Raw genomic sequence first — 18,200 nt, forward strand, 5'->3', positions numbered from 1 at the left:
AAGTGCAGATTATATTTAAATTTTTTGTCTATAAATATATTTTTTTATAAAAGATATAAAAACTTTTTTAGTCTAAGTTATATACTCTGTGCCGAGTTTTAAAATAAAGATGATACCTTTAAGTCAAACTCCTAAAATAACCATCAATATTCTATTAGAAAAAAATGATCCGCAAACCATACATAAAATATATAAAAATGTTTGATAGAGTATAGAACTGACAAGGGTGCGTTCAAAATGTTGACTCAACCTCGGCCGCGGGACGCTTGACAGCTGACAGTTCGCTCGGACGCCAAACAAACATGGCGCACAATCGGCATGTCAAAAGAAATATTTACACATACTTGACACGTTTGTGGGTTTTTGTATTGTTGAGATTTATATTACGATCACATTATATAAATCTATAATGGGAATCTTAATCACATGGCTTCGTTGGATTAGTATGTAAATTCAGTTCTATATAACTAACTAATCTAAACTATGCAAAGTTAGTAATTATATTTGAGAAAAGGAATACTTTTCTTTAATAAAATCCCAAAGGCTTTATTATCTCTTCCTTTAATAATTTTAAGAAATGTATTAAAGAAAAGCTGTGTAAAAAGGCTTACTATAAACCCAATAGTGTTAACGCAATAAGTGTTGTTTGCCATAGTAATTTTGTATAATGATTTGCTAATTTAAAAGAGTACCTACCGAGAGTTTTTTACGCCGGTTTTTTCTCTCGGCCTACACCCCCTGTCTTCCTTGCTGATGAGTAGGGATGTCTTTCGATTCGAATTTAATGACGTGGAATAAGTGGTACCTGTATCTTATATTCCATAATATACATATTTATTTTTTTATATTATCTAAATCGCTTTTTACTTATTATTTCAACGCGGTAAATTATAGTTTCTAGGATCAATACCCAATGTCAAATATAGGTTACATACCTTATTCCCAAAGAAGGACCACTTATTTTTATATAAAAATGATCAAGGAGATTAAGAACTTAACAGAAAATGATAAAGAACATAATAAATAATAAAAATTACTGTATTTGACTCAAAAAAAAAACAATACATTTTGTACTTATGTTAAAGGTTGTAAAAATACAATTGGCAACGAAACGTTGAGATACTATATTCATTTTGGTTAACCTTATACATAATATACTTCTATGAGCACTAGGGTTTCAACTAAGCCTAGCCTGTATCTTAAGAAAGTCTTCCAGTGTCATTAAGAAATTGGTTAAGTTGTTTGTCATTAGATGTTTATTAATTTTATTGTTTACTAAACTACATGAATAGAATATATTTAAGTTGTTTCAATGGGTTAGATCGTAGTAAGTGAACTGTGAACTTCGATAAAGATTTTTAAGTCTTGTGGATGAGAAATTTGAATACGAGATATAAATTACTATATATTCGTATGTTAATACTAAAAGGATGTATACACGTCATCCAACAACTATTTTTCATTTTAAAATTCATACAGCAAGTCACAGCGAAATAATGTTTACTTTGACTTAATCCCCTCATGCAATAAACTATTTGCCTCAAACGCCGCACAGATGGAATGGAGCCAAAATTAAGCAAGCTATTTTATCGTTGCTTGCAGGCGTCACGTCACAACTGCCCGCTGGATTCACTTAGAATTAATTACGAATATAAGACAGTTTCACCTAACCCCCATTTAACAGTCATAGGTTTAACGCATAAAAAGTAGTGGTAACAAACGTAGTCTGCCCGAAAATGTAGTAGGATCTTCTCACGATTGCTATAACTTTGTAATTGATCGATCTAACCACTGTATCAATATCTTGGCAAATAAACTATTATTATTATTAACATCATATGAATTCAGGAAACTTTCTCTTTGGATTTTTAAAAGAAGTACAATATTTCTATGTAGATATTATTGTTACAATAATAGAATTGTATCCTAATAATTTTGACTACAATGTATTTATGTTAAGTTATGTATGAAATATATACTATTTTCCTTAGATTTCTCCAGGGTGTTGTAGTTAGAATCCTTGGTAGTTGTTACTTTTACTGAACTTAGCATTTAAAATATAGCACTGGAAATAATAAATCCGATTGATCCTTGAAATATGTATTTCGTCGAAACACTTGGTATTATTTGTATACAAATGTTTGCTATTGAAATATCTGACATTACTGCTACGCATTAAATTCTATATTTATACAACTATATACTGTTATATTAGGATAATTGGATATAATTAAGATAAGGGACAGTATATTAATAAGTTGAAATGTATACCTAGTTTATATGTCTCAGGAAATAAATTGTAACATAAAACTAAATTAAGGAAACAGTGTTTGGTACATGGCAGAGAGTGGCAGTGTTGACAGGAATGGTGGGATTTGTAGAAGATCTTTGCCAAAAGAGCACGCACCTAAAATGATAATGATAAAATTATAAATGTGTTTAAGTGTAAAAGTTTCTGAAATTAAAGTATAAAAAAATAAATCAATGGCACTACAAGCTTTTTAGGTCTGGTCCTTAGCTTTCTGTATCTGTGTCATGATCATTTGTTAATCTAATAGGCAAGTAGGTGATTAGCCTTCTGTGCCTGACGCACGGCGACGTGTGCCGGTTTCCTAACGAAGTTTTCCTTCACCGTTCGAGCTAATGTTAAATGCGTACATGGAGAGAAAATCCATTGGTGCACAGCTGGGGATTGAACCTACGACCTCAGTGATGAGAGTCGCACGCTGAAGCCACTAGGCCAACACTGCTCTAGAAAATACACAGCTTAAATTAAAGTATACCTTAATATTAATTACAAACTTTTAATTCGAATCGCAAACTAATTCTCACTGTATATAGACGTAAGCACAAATAGAGGCCTTTTAGCCGGAATGCGGTAACACGCTGGTTTGGTTTAGAGTTATACAATTGTTCAGTCTCGGTTTAATTAAATAAAGTAGATGAGACAGTGTGGTAACGTACACGCTCCTTAAGTACATACATATTTAATTTGGAATTATGCATTCCTAAATGTAAAACACAATTAAGGATCGCTTATATTTGAAATTAATGTAAGGGAATTATTATAATGTGTATAGGCTTTCAATTTAGTGAAATGTTAGCGTAAAATTTATTTAATATGAAATGCGGTAATAGTCTGTGAGTGCGAACTGCATTCGGCTGCAGAAAATATTTTCATTTTGCCTCAGAGTGTGGGCCGTTAGCTGACCAGTGATACGAAATGAAAGTGCTAATTAAATATATATATTTAATTTACGAAGACTTTCATTCAATTCAAATCGCTAAATATTTATTCTGCTGATGCTTAATTTGTATATACATAAAAGGGTTTGTTCATTAAATATTAATCAAAATAACACCCACAATGATAAGCAATGGTCAACTCCAAAGTAAACGTAATCTCTCAAAAGACTCATTTGCCTGACCTACTTTCAACAAGATATATAACTAGTCTGGCCATAAATACAGTTACATAAAAACTTTTCTTTTTTTAAACTTTATTATTTTGAATTTGGAACACGTATATTATTTTTAAAACTTATTTCCATTTTGCCATATCACATATTTTTCGTGTTCATTATCAAATTACAATATGGGTGTTAAAGAAAATCGCATTGCAGTGATCGCCTGGCACAAAGCCGTCGGTAATATTTCAGACACTTCATAAGCTTGGTATCAGGCGTATGTTCGTATATCGTACTATCAACCGATACAACACCACTTCGTCTGTTGAATACCAGAAAATATCAGTGTGGCCGCGTGCTGTTAGAACTACAAATACTGTTAATGCTGTTAAGGCCAGAATTCGTCGAAATCCCATTAGGAAGAAAAATATCTTATCGTGAAGGACTCTGTATGTATTTTTTAAAATCATCAATATAATCTGTTTTGCATTTAAGTTTCCCAACGTTTTATTTTTTATTTTGGCGTAACCAGACGCTAATTACAGGGCTCTAATTGATTCTGCCACTTTCTCCAAAGAATTTTTATCTTGAAAATGGCCCGTTAGATTTAATTTAATATCGTAGCTTCCAGTAATGAGTTTGTTAATATTTTATCAACTTTAAGGAAGTCTTTTCTGGTGTCTCACTGCTATTGTTATTTTTATAAAGATTATTTAGGTTCAATTTGAAAAGCCTTTTAATTATTATATCTATATTCGTCGCTTTCGAGCGGTCTCTTCCAGGCAACCACTGTAACTTATATAAACTGAGTGCAAGAAGTCAAAACTACATAAGATATACAATTATGGATAGTGAAACAAAACAAAACAATAAAATCATGTGTACACAATGAAAAGGACAATAATAATTTGAAGTCACAAAAAAGGTCATGAAAAGCTTTTATATTTGTGTATTCCAGACTCGGGAGCTTTCTAAATATATAACTTCACTTCGTCACATTAAAAAAAAACTAAGCGCTCTCAGGTACTGTGTGAAAACACAAAACACAGTTGTTTACTGAAATAACGGCGTGAGTTGATAAAAATAAATTACGGGCGCCGACGCCGCTACAATGAACAAAATATTATTACATTTGCATAATAAACATTGGTAATTTTAAAGTATGTCTGCAGGCATTGCATATGCGTAATGGGTTTCACTCCGACATATACCTCGAAAATTATTGAACGAACTAGCTCTTGCTCGGGGCAATTGGTCATAATTGTCTTTATGAATTATTTGATAAAAATTATCGGTAATCATACAAAGCTAGAGTTTGGCGTATTATACGTGTAAGCTAAGTGTGACTCTCGAACGTCAAAAACGTATAATTATTATTGAAATGAGTCTCCTAGTTCGCGCTAGCAACTTTACCTTTAGAGACTTCTCAGAGATCTTTTGCGCTACAAAATATGTTTTAAACGCTACGAAATGATTTCATTTAATAATTTTATACAATGGTTTAATGTTGCAATATATTGCGAACTTATCCAAACTTATTTCGAGGTAGTCAATAATGGTAATAAAAAGTACCTCGTTAAATTTTTCCCCTGGAGATTATAATTCAAGTACAAGTGAATGCTCTGCTTACAAAGGCTATTGCGCTTCAAACACCGCCTACATAGGACTATCATGAATATTAAAAAAAAATCAACGGCGCTACAACCTCTTTAGGTCTGGGCCTCAGATTTCTGTATCTGTTTCATGATCATTTGTTAATCAAATAGGCAAGTAGGTGATCAGCCTTCTATGTCTGACGCACGCCGTCGACTTTTTGGGTATAAGGCAAGCCGGTTTTCTCACGATTTTTCCTTCACCGTTCGAGCTAATGTTAAATGCGCACATAGAAAGAAAGTCAATTGGTGCACAGCCGGGTTTCGAACCTACGATTTCAGGGATGAGGGTTGCACGCTGACTAGGCCAACACTGCTCATGCACTGATCATACATATTTACTTTATTCAAAACTGCTATTATCAAGTTTTTACCAATATAGATTCAAATCCAAATCCTTGTAAATTGTTTAACGAGTTATTTGCTAAATATCCTCCTCCATAGAAAGGCTTTGATTCAATACATAATGTTTATTTTCGTACAAAAGAATTTACCTAATCGCCTGAGAATATATCAATTATAGGTTTTATATGCAATATTTAACAGTTAATAACTCTTTGTACATTTATCCTAGCAAGTCTAAAATATAATGTACGAAGTTGAGCTAAGCCCTCCACAGAGCCCTACCAATGACATTGGCTTTACCGCTCGCGTCCAGATAAAAGTTTAATTAGTTTTTTAAGCCACAAAATTGTATGCGGGAGGGTTATTCCAGAGAAGTAAACAGATAATGAGTTTTGCTTGCGTCTGCTTAACATCTAATGTTGGAAAATTTCGTACTGAGAGATATCACACCCTATTTAAGGATACATTGTATAGTCGGTATGACATTGACAAACATAATACTTACAAATAGATCATCCATATATACAAGGCATATAACAGCCTATTTTAATCATTGTTTTAGAAGTGAAACTTCTTAGTATTGTCATTTGTTAAAATAGCTTTTACACATTAAGGAAAACACTTTTTGAACGGATTAAAGCTATGTATTATTATTAAAAACTTATAATAATTTACATAATTCTAAATTTTAAATGGATATTTTAATTACACGCCAAGTAGATGGCACACTAGGTCACACAATACACAGGAAGGCAACCCACACAGATAGGTACCTCAATGGTGAATCCCACCACCAACCTTCACAACTGCTTTCTGTCGGTAAATGTTTGTTCCAGAGAGCCCAACGTATTTGTGATGCTGCCCACCTCGAGGAGGAACTACAACATGTAAAACACCGAAACAAGCTGCGCATCCCCCGGCTGCATCACAGAAACAAAAACAAGATACAAACAGTTCCCCGTCAGCCAGCCTACCTGCCATATGTAAAGGGAGTTACAGATAGAATTAGCCGGATCCTAAAACGAGCTTCTACTAATACAATTTTCAAGCCGCACAAGAAGATTCAGCAATTCCTAAGACCACCCCGTACCACCCCGTTGCAAGATGAAGGTATATACAAACTGGATTGCGACTGTGGCCTGTCTTACATAGGGCAAACTAAACGCAATATGTCCAGCAGACTCAAGAGCACAATGCAGACATAAGACAAAGACGACACACAAAATCAGCATACGCTTTGAAAAACCGAAAGTACTTGCGAAAGAAAAAAGATTCTTCCCAAGATTGGTACGCGAAGCCATTGAAATAAAAAAAAACACCCCAATTTCAATAGAAAAGACGGCCTTAAATTATGAAGCACCTGGGATCCAATAATATCCAAATTAAAACCCCAAGACAAACAATCCGTGAAAACAGAGGACACCGTGAGTCATTTTTGCAGAAACCCGTCATCTTTTAATCGATATCAACTTCGGGGCAATAAATACAGATAAAACAACTTTCTCTGCAGCTGTGATACTTTTGTCATTTAACACCTTTTGTCTTCAGTCACCGTGACCACGCACGCGAAGCATCGGAAATAATTAAAAATTTAGAATTATGTAAATAATTATAAGTTTTTAATAATAATACATAGCTTTAATCCGTTCAAAAAGTGTTTTTCTTAGTGAAACTTCTTTATCGGCATTGGAAAATTTTACCGTCACATTTTTCGGTAACGCGTCAATTTTTTCAGTTACGCGCCATCTTATTCTTGATTCAAAGAGATTCGAAGCCATTAATAACAAAAATTTATAATAACGATAGCAATCATAGTAATAATTCTGTAATAATCTTAGTAGTAAGAAGGTAAAATGAAATAATTGTATTATTTTTATTCATGTCTATGATAATAAAAGCCTTTAGTTAAACTTAATCATATTGAATTTTATTTAACCAATTTCTGTGAAGTTGCATATAGTAGATCATTTTTCTAAAAATAAGGTTTTTAATAATAATACATAGCTTAAATCCGTTCAAAAAGTGTTTTTCTTAGTGAAACTTCTTTATCGGCATTGGAAAATTTTACCGTCACATATTTCGGTAACTCGTCAATTTTTTCAGTTACGCGCCATCTTATTCTTGATTCAAAGAGATTCGAAGCCATTTATAACAAAAATTTATAATAACGATAGCAATCATAGTAAGAATTCTGTAATAATCTTAGTAGTAAGAAGGTAAAATGAAATAATTGTATTATTTTTATTCATGTCTATGATAATAAAAGCCTTTTGTTAAACTTAATCATATTGAATTTTATTTAACCAATTTCTGTGAAGTTGCATATAGTAGATCATTTTTCTAAAAATAAGGTCATAAAGAAGCTTCAATTCTTACACTAGTACACGCTCGCACACATTTTTTTAAATTGTCTCAAAGACATCACTTAACATTACGATTCTGTCTGACTCAATATAATAAGACTAATAAGTAACTTAAAGCCAATTTACTAAAAAGTATATTTAACATAAGTGTCCAATATCACTACTTACAGTCTCTTTTAAGTGGTAGGTACTCTGTTCTTGTGCGGATTAATTAGCCTAATAAAATATATTAGAACTTGTCACAAAGGAAACTACTGCATTGGCCACGCATAATGTAAGCGAAAAGCAACAAGTAAGAATACAACTTAAAAAGCAATATCTATGTTTAACATTATCTACATATATAAAAATGAATCCATATTTCCCTTGGTCACAGCATCATGCGGCTTAACCGATTTCGCTAATTCTTTTTTTGTTGTGTTTGTTATTGTCAGGAGATAGTTCTTATGAAAGAAAAAATAAGAAAATTGCGCGAAAAAATTAGAAAATTTAGGAATACTTTTGCTACAATAACAATTTTTTTCTTTCATTCAAATAATACAATGTAACCTCATTAGGTTGACATAACATTGACAGAATGCATGCTGCAAATATCGTCAAAGAGGATGTAAGAAAAATTAATATCGTTTAAAACATTATTCTTCGATTGGAGTTATTTTATTGATAAAATACTTATAAAATAATTACAGTCGCTAATTATTAATGGCATTAATCTTAAAAATCCATGTTTTTCATATGTCCGCCGCCGTTTTACGTCGCCTGTTCCTATGACGGAATACCAACAAAACTATTTATATACGCCAGAAAAATAAACAAAAAATGTTGTATATTATAAAGCATTTTTAGTTAATTCGAAATCAGTATTAGGAATACTAGGAATACAGAAAACCTCTTACGACATGGCATTAAAATAATTAATGGGCGTGATATTATTTTCATAAAGCTTTTCAGGCCACCTCCATTTTATCATAACAATTAAGTTCATACTTTCATATTTTTTAATAAAGCTCGCGTATCTAAGCATAAGAAAAGTTTTACGAAGAAAGTTTGACGGTAAAATACACACCATTACATTTTGTAGGTAATTTGTTTAGCAATGCGGTTTATTTAGGCTAGCTGACATAATGCCACTATTTATAAAAGCAATGTAAGTACATCGTGATACCTACAATCTACAACAATCATTACGATGATGACACACCCTGAAGCGTGCTATAGAAGTATTTCCGCTAGGGATATATTACAAATTCGTAAACTTAGCTAGTAGGGCTGTTAGCCAGTCAGTGGTTGTAAGACTGGTCGAGAATCCTACATTTAGGTGGTAGGAAGAGCAGCACCTTTCTTCCTCCACACACTCTTCGGTCTCATAACATAACATAACTCTTACATAACAGCGTAAACATAATTTGTCAGAAAGAAACAAAAGAGTACTTTAATATTATGTTTATAATCGGTTTCGAGCTATGAATAAAGGTAACGTTTTTGTCAACGATTCCGGAATTAACGTGGACTGAAGTTATTGTATGGTTTAAAATGTCGTGTTAAAGCTTTGAAGGAGAAAGTAAGAGAAGACGTGCATTCTGAACTAACGATAAAATTCTGTCTGGTTCAAGTAACATATACGCGGCAGCAGAATATCGTTATTAATTCTTTCCGGCTCTCTTTGCATCATCTGGTAAGGCGCCAGGTTTGTCTGGGACGGCCACGCTTCCATTTTCCTTGCGGGTTCCATTCAAGCGCCTGCTTGGAAATATAATTGGGATCCGTTCGGGCTGTATGGCCTATCCATAAAGATGATAAAAAACAATGATTTGAATTTATTGTGTACTTTGAAACGATCCATTGGTGCTGTTAGGGATTTGAATGGACGACCTCATGGTTTTATTTACAATTATCCCTACAGCCCAATTATCAGCTTAACATCAATAATAATAAAGTAGCCGGGGTTATGGAGTAGCTGTCACTCTTTATTATCTTCTTAAGAGCTACATTTACGTAATTTTTACCTGCGAGATGAGAACTGCACGTTTAAAATATTAAAGAAAATGAAGAGTTCCTTTTACTCAAGTTTGATCTTCACAAACTTCTACAAATTATAGAACAACGGTAACAATAAGACACAATACCGGTCATGTAAAATGTTACGAACAAATGACCAAGGAATAAACGAGAATGAGCGCAATCTTGAGACATTGTTCGACTTATTGTGGCTTTGTTGTCCGTTGATTAATACTGACTAGTTTTTACTGAGAGAAGGTTTTCTTGTAGGCTTGCATACTCTTAGTTATTTTCTTTCTACGCTTATCCTTTTTTTATCAAGTTTATATTTAAGTACTGAAATATAAGACTAATTATGGCCAATTGGCGATACCGTATATAAGTGTGTAGGCATTAGCATCTAAGTTCTAGGTTTCAAAGCTACAGAAACCTTAGATTAACAGAGAGATTTAGATTTTAGATTAACTAAGAGAAACAACTTTGTCTAGTGGATGACCACAGAACATATTTTAAATTAGCATTTTTGACTATAGTACCTATGATAGGTATATTAAAACCTACACAACGTACAGGTCGTGTAACTTCAGTGCACGAAAAAAAAAACGGTACTTACGTCCTCATACATATATATTTATTTTCTATCTTTTATATCTTAATATTGTAATCTGTGTATTTGTCGTGTCCTGTGGGGTAGTAGTTTAGTGTAGTAATACTATATCTACTAATGTTATGTGGTTATGATATATTTCTTGGGAATAGGTTTTAATTTTTTTATTGGTAAATATTCTTTAAGATTAATTTAGTTATTATTTTAAAATGGATTGTTGCGTAAAACTTAAAAGTTATTGTTACTTTTATTTAAAGTATTCTCTTGTTAGCGAAAAGGCCGCTCGCTGCCTCCTTCATAATGTTACCTCATATATTTAAATTGATAGTTGAACCTGATTGGAAATAAATATTATTTATCTAAATGACAAATGGATTTTTACTGTAACAAAAAGGGACAGATATATAAAAGGTGAAATTAGATTAATTTACTGTTACGAACTAATGTTTGATGTGATGATTTGAAACTATTATGTTACTGTTAATTTATAATATATATTTTATTTCATTTACACTACGTTACCATATTATACAAAATCATACATATAAAAAAACAAAAGAAGCAGGTTGCATAAGTTATTAGGCCACGGGCGGCCTTATCGCTAACAAGCGAATCTTCCAGGAAACCCTAATATGGGACAATCAAAAAAAGTAACACCTACAGAGGGTCAAGTACAAGAAGTGCATAATTAATTAACAAAAACACTCATAATAACAGGTATAACTAAATTTAATAATGGAAAAATCTAAATTATAATATGTATAACTAAAAATGTAAAAGCTAATCCAAAAGCTAATTGAGTAACAATATATAAGTAGTAGCTTATTACGAGGCAGAAGAAAGATGATCAAAAAGAAGATTTTTAAATAAATTTAAAGACTAAGCTCGTCTGATATCAATAATTGGTAAGGAATTTCATAGCAGGATACTCCAGGATCCATCATCTATATTTTTTAATAACATAGTTATTACCGTGTTTAAATGACATTTGTGCTGACATATATTGCTAAAACATGTGTTGAGTAATGAATTTCAAAAACAAATTCGAAAATGATATCTATTAAAGCGTTGCCCCGGGCGTTACTCTATATTTAAATTCTTTCTGTGCAGATATTTACTCAGAATAAAGGACGGTATTTTTATACCAGTTTAAATAATATTACGATTTTTCCTACTGCATCTTTGAATTGCCGGCGTGGCTCAGAATTGAACTTTTGAAATTCGAATGCTGGCCCATGGCACTTGTCTTTGACTGGTTCTAAAGAACCTTGAGCCTTATCTGTGACTCATCCTACATATTGTTTAATCTAGTCTGTGTTTGGATCTAAATATTGTTTTATCTTGTCTGTCTATTTCCGTTTTCTTTGGGAAGAACAAAAAACTAGTTTTATTTTAAATATAATGTATTTAATTAATCACATTATTGCTATATATTTTTTCCATCTTGTAGGTAGTTCATTGATCCGTTTAATAAAAAAAAAAACATTCAGACAACAAAATCTTTTAACGCACGCGGTTTCCACTGCCCCATCAGGGTTGAATTTTTACCTTGCAAGAATTTATCAAATTTTCGAAAAGAGTGTAATCTGTTGGAGCAAAGACCGGGGAGTATGGTGGATATTTTTTTTTTATAAAATAGGGGGCAAACGGGCAGGAGGCTCACCTGATGTTAAGTGATACCGCCGCCCATGGACACTCTCAATGCCAGAAAGCTCGCGAGTGCGTTGCCGGCCTTTTAAGAATTTGTACGCTCTTTTCTTGAAGGACCCTAAGTCGAATTGGTTCGGAAATACTTCAGTGGGCAGCTGGTTCCACGCTGGCGGTGGTGCGCGGCAAAAATTGCCTTGAAAAACGCTCAGTCGTGGAACGTCGGACGTCGAGGTGATACGGGTGGAATTTTGTATTTTGCCTCGACGTCCGATGCTGAAACTCAGCTGCAGGTATTAATCCGAACAACTCCTCTGAACACTCTCCATGGTAAATGCGGTAGAAGATGCAGAGTGACCCCACATCTCTACGCAACGCCAAAGGATCGAGCCGCTCGGAGAGGGATTGGTCATCGAAGATTCGAACCGCTCTTCGTTGGATACTGTCAAGTGGAAGGAGCTGGTACTGGGGAGCCCCCGCCTAGAGGTGAGAACAGTATTCCATGTGGGGCCGTATTTGCGCTTTATAGACTTGCAAGCGGTGGCCCGGAGTGAAGTACCGTCTCGCCTTGCTGAGCACACCAAGCTTTTTGGAGGCTAATTTAGCCTTTCCCTCCAAATGACCGCGAAACTGAACGTCGTTCGATATGTCAACGCCAAGTATTCCGATGCTGGCTGTGGCTTCAAGAAGAGTGTTTTCGAAAAGAGGAGTAGGGACAAAGGGAATTTTTTTCGCGGAAAACGCGCAAACTTGTGTCTTCTTGGGGTTAAATTGGACTAGGTTTAGTCTACCCCAGTCCGAGACTCCACGTAGTAGTGTTTCGACTTCAGACACAAGTTTGTTCCGGTACTCATCGACAACTGCCCGAGAAATACCTGCCCGGCCAGTGTAAAGAGTATAAGAGTGCTGTCGTCCGCATAGCAATGAATGTTGCTAAGTTGCAACATGTCATTGATATGCAGAAGAAACAGGGTCGGGGACAGAACACAGCCTTGTGGGACCCCAGCATTCACGGGTTTAAGGTCGGAACATGCTCCGTCGACGACGACCTTGATGCTCCGATCGGCCAGAAAGCTGGAGATCCAGTCGCATAATTTCTCAGGAAGCCCGTAGGCTTGAAGCTTCGAGAGCAGTGCTTTGGATATCTTAGACATTCCAATTGAAACTCCTCTAATAGCAGTCTGTTGTGCAGAGTATGGTTTAGCGTAGTTGCAGCAGTGGCCTAGAGTGGTTTTTCATTGGTTTTTTAGCAGCAAGCTTTTCTGGCCAGATTTACGGAAGTTGTACGAAGTGAACGACCCGGGCACTAGTCCACCAAAAACCAATTTTCATCACAGGCAATGTTTAAATTGAAATCCCTTCATTATTGTGCCGGTTGAGTAATATAACGCAGTAGTCAAACCGCATTTGTCGATTTGCTTTACTCAATTCGTGATGTATCTGAATCATCTGACGTTTGTATAGGAATAAGAGTGACGCAAAGACAAAAAAATAGAACGGAAAAATTAAATTAATAACAGTTTTCAAAAAACAAATGCAAGTAAATACCTGTGCAAAATTGAATTTGGAATTCCTAACTAAAGATTTGAGGCAAACGTGGCCAGTACGACAAATCGCCAACTTCATATATAGGAACCTAATAATTACTATAATCGAGTGACGCCATTTCGATTTTTAAATTTTAATGAAAAAAAAATGATTTGGTAAATCCGTATTCTTATTTTAAAATGATGAAATGAAATAAATTCCTCACTCAAAAATGGCACTGACGCTCAGTCAGTCCGCATTATTTTAATTTTTAGTGATAATGACGCTCGTCGCTGAAAATAAGACGACCATGGCCATATAGATTTATTATATGTATGTTTACAAATAACATCCGATAACTTTTTCGCATATTCACAAAAAATATTGTGTAAAAGTTTTAATATAATCCCTCGTAATTTACCAAAGAATATTACCATTACATTCACATCGCGTAGAAAGCTCTAAATAATACTTGTACGAGGAATATTTTCGTGTAAATATGTCCCTGTAAAAATATCCCAGAGTTTTTATCTCTATAATATTTAATATATTTGAATCGATTGAGTTTGGTTTCTTATGCAATAATTACGTAATAAATAAAAAATTGATAACTTCTAAAAACAACTTTCTACCTAATTAGTTAATTAATTATACGTTTTAAATAAATTTACGAATTATTAGGATTGGGTTGCACTTGGATTTGATAACTACGTAAAGTAAAGTTATATAAAATTTACATAACATCTCAACAATAATAGATCATGGAAAAAAATACACACAGTTTTCCAGATAATGAAATGTCTATTTAGATTTCTGTGTAATAAATTTCAAGAGTGTATGTACTGTTTGTATTAGCAAGCTGCCCAAGATAACTAAATATATAAGAAGACTTAACCTAACCTAATCCCTAAGATGTAGCCTACGAATAATTAGTGAAAATATATATAAGTACAGAATGTCTGCACCAAGAAACGTAACAGACGGAGCTCTATGGGTAGGATCAGAGGTTCAAGGATTATCTCAAAGCTATCGGGAATCGCCACGATAATTAAGGGCTTGAAGGAGTCTTCGAAGAAGCGAGAAAGTAATAAGACAGAGCAATACAATTATTATAAATCAACATCTCAAATGCTACTTACACCTATTCACACATACATAATATTATTCGTGTCAGCTGAAGGCACTCCTGTTAAAATTTGGAACAACCACATGACTTGTATCAACAGTTGCTCATTGGTCAAATAAAATCTGAACCGTGAAGTAAACAAAGATACCTAAAACATAGTATTGTCTCTTATTAACATAACTTAACACATTTAAAGAAAATCCTTTTTATCGGATTGAAGCTATGTAAAATAATTCAAAATTATGTAAAATAATCATAAGTTTATAATAATACATAGCTTCAATCCGTTAAAAAAGTGTTTTCTTTAAAAGATACTTTTAAAGTCCATTTATTACTAGGAATACACTTTAATATAATAATAAGTTACATTTAATAGATTTACTAATCGACATTATTACAGTAATATAAAATAAAAGAAAATCGTGCGTTGTAAGATGACAATACAAAAAAAAATTTGTAGAACCAGAGCGTGTTACTTAGTTTAATTTATCACTTATTGTATAGCTACTGAGTTATTCAAATATTTACGTTTACGTTATACATTAATGTATATTTGATAGAAAAATCTACAAATTTATAAGACGTATATACAGGTATTTTCTATATTAATCTAAAACATGACTGTTTTTTTAAGTTTAGTGTGATATCTCTGTACATATATATTAAAGACCTTCATCGTTACGATCGTAGCGTTAAAAAGCACACAGTTGTTTAATTTTCCAGACGCATGTAGGGTGAATAATTTGTGTCGTGTGTGTTATACACGCTAGAAATGTGTGTGCTCTTTACTTTTCAGGCTTCATTGCTAAAGGACAACATTGCTTATATATGGACTGTGTGAAATTGAAAAACTGATCGTATAACGTCTTAAACAAGCGATGTTTTCAATCATAGTATAGTTTCCAAGTAAGTAAATTCACTTCCAAATAAATAAGAAGAAATTAAAAACACGAGAATTTAAATCCTCATTTATAGCGAAAAGCTAAACATTTCATTAAAAAAAGAGTGTCCCATTAGGAGTGCATTTACGCTTAAAAACGAATTCGAAGAGAAAATTATTTTCAAGGAAAATATTGTGCTTAATGGAAAGATAATTATGTCCGCCCTTGAATGTTTCGGAAAATAAGTGGAAAATGAATTTTCACGAAATTGAATATACTAAATATTTTGAACATCACTTTCTGGGTAATTTAGTATGTTTTCCCAGTGTGAATGGGTTGGAGGAAACGTATTGAAAACGTAAGTGGTTGCGATTTCGTAAATTTTATTTTAAATTATGTAGGTAAACGCAAGTTAAGTTCGGTGGTGGTAACTGAAGGGGTGGTTAATTGTAAATGAAATGAAGCTTCAAACAAGGAGCAAGGAGCTGTCAACTGGCTTTAATCGTTTAAAACATGGGATTATAACTAATATAAATTAAGGGTACTTAGATCTAAGTGATACTTCTGTTATCTATAAAAAAAGTGTAGATTATCTATTGGACATTATCGGAAACAAGAACGTTGAATTACAATTTATAAGTGTGGGAAAAATAATGGGATCATGTTGGCTTCAAGTATGCGATGTTTGCTAACATTTGGTTTACACTTCTATTAACTAAAAAATACAATACATAACTCGCGAAATGTTTTTTTAATTACTCGCCGTTTTGAATACTTTTAAGCAATCGTGGTCAGCGACTGCAACATCTGGTTCTGCAATGACTGATTGTGGCCGTTGCTTTATTAGAATGTCTAATCTGGTTCTATGTGAATTAATAAATGCACTCGAATAAAAACAAAGATAATATAAACTACAAAGTTAACTAAGTTCTTGGGGTATGGAACGGACGTTTGATCATTGGATAACACTGGAAACTAGTGAAAGGTGTTTAATTTTATTTATTAAAAGTTCGTTACACTACAATAAAAAAAGTTGAACATAATTTAATCAAAAGGAGGGCAACTAAGATTTAAATAACAGGTTTTAAATGAGAACTAAAGAATAATAAAATAACGAATACTTATCTACAATTATTATAATATTTAAAACTAAATTAAATCTGAGAGCGGAGCTGGCTTCAGCGTGCGACCCAGAGGTCGTAGGTTAGAGACCCTGCTGTGTACCAATGAACTGTCTGTCTATGTGTGCATTTAACATTATTTTCAAAGGGAAGTAAAATATAGTGAGGAAACCAGCTTGCTTTAGATTTAAAAATTGCTTTGTGTCAGGCACAGGAGGTTGATCAACTATTTGCCTATTAGATTGACAAATGATTATGAAATAGATAAAGCAATCTAAAGCCCAAACCTAAAAACGGTGTAGCACCACTGGTTATCTGATTATCTCATTATTAACTTTTTGATAACTATGAGGAAACCTTTGAAATGAAGATTTTCACCAAAGAAATGTATTATTTGTTTTACTATTTATTATACAGTACACCTTATTTTAGAAACGAAACACAAACATAATCTTTCCAATATTACAGAAAATCTAAATTTAAGATAATTTCAAAAAATGAACAAATTGGATAACCTAAAACCATTTTTAAACGGCAATCACCGCCGGATCTTATCTTTGTATTACCTGTTCAACATATTATAAAATAATTTAAACACATAAAGGAATTGAAATATCAGTCAGTGCCTATATTCTTAACAATGAATACCGCATCTTAAGCTCTCTTACTAAGAATTTATTACGGCCTCTCATTCAAGCGTCATTACCCGCTGAAAAACTCCATGTAAAGTAACCGGGCTTAGAATACTGCCTTGGATTGAATCTGGGCGCTCTGCCAACATGGAGCGTTAACTTAGTGTGCTGAAAATAGAAAAAAATCTCACGAAGTTGTGAAGCTTATTTACTTCGTTTTGGCATGTGTGAGCCAAAAATTGGTTGCACTAATCCACCACGTTCTGTTCGAGGTTTTTTTTTAAAAACGCTTCGAAAATTTCAGCTATAAATATGGAACAAAATATTGTTGTTCGCTTAATTCAATGGAGGATAAATAACGTTTGTAAAATTAAATGGTGTTTTTTTATGAAGATTTTTATATTTTTTTATGTTTAGTATTAGTTACCATTTTAATGAATCTTTGTTATAACAAGTGGCTATGTATAATTTATTATTTAATTACATCATAATGTTTATTTATTAGTAAGATTATCAATCAAATATACAGTATTTACAATTTTCTTTACCTACATAGTAATAATAAAAGTTAATAAAAAGAAAAATTGAGGCAAATTAAAAAAAAAACCCCAAGTGTTCCTTAGGCTGGCAGCATTTCTTCGCTGTATTGCGATACTTATTCGTTTAGCGAGGTAGCACCAGCTTTGGGGTCACTGGTATTATCTACCAGGCGCCAATTTAAATATTTTATTAGCGCTTGTGCTTATTAGTTAGCAAGATAGCTTACTTAAGCCGTTTGTTATTTTCCGCATGCTCTGCGGCTGCCCTAGCTTTTCTGTTTGTCCGGGGGACGTGAGACGGGGCAAACGTGTCCCCACAAGTAGCATCCCACACCAAATCCCGTTCCATCTTCCA

The sequence above is a fragment of the Pieris brassicae genome, chromosome 9, assembly GCF_905147105.1.
Source record: "Pieris brassicae chromosome 9, ilPieBrab1.1, whole genome shotgun sequence".
Lineage (NCBI taxonomy): Eukaryota > Metazoa > Arthropoda > Insecta > Lepidoptera > Pieridae > Pieris > Pieris brassicae.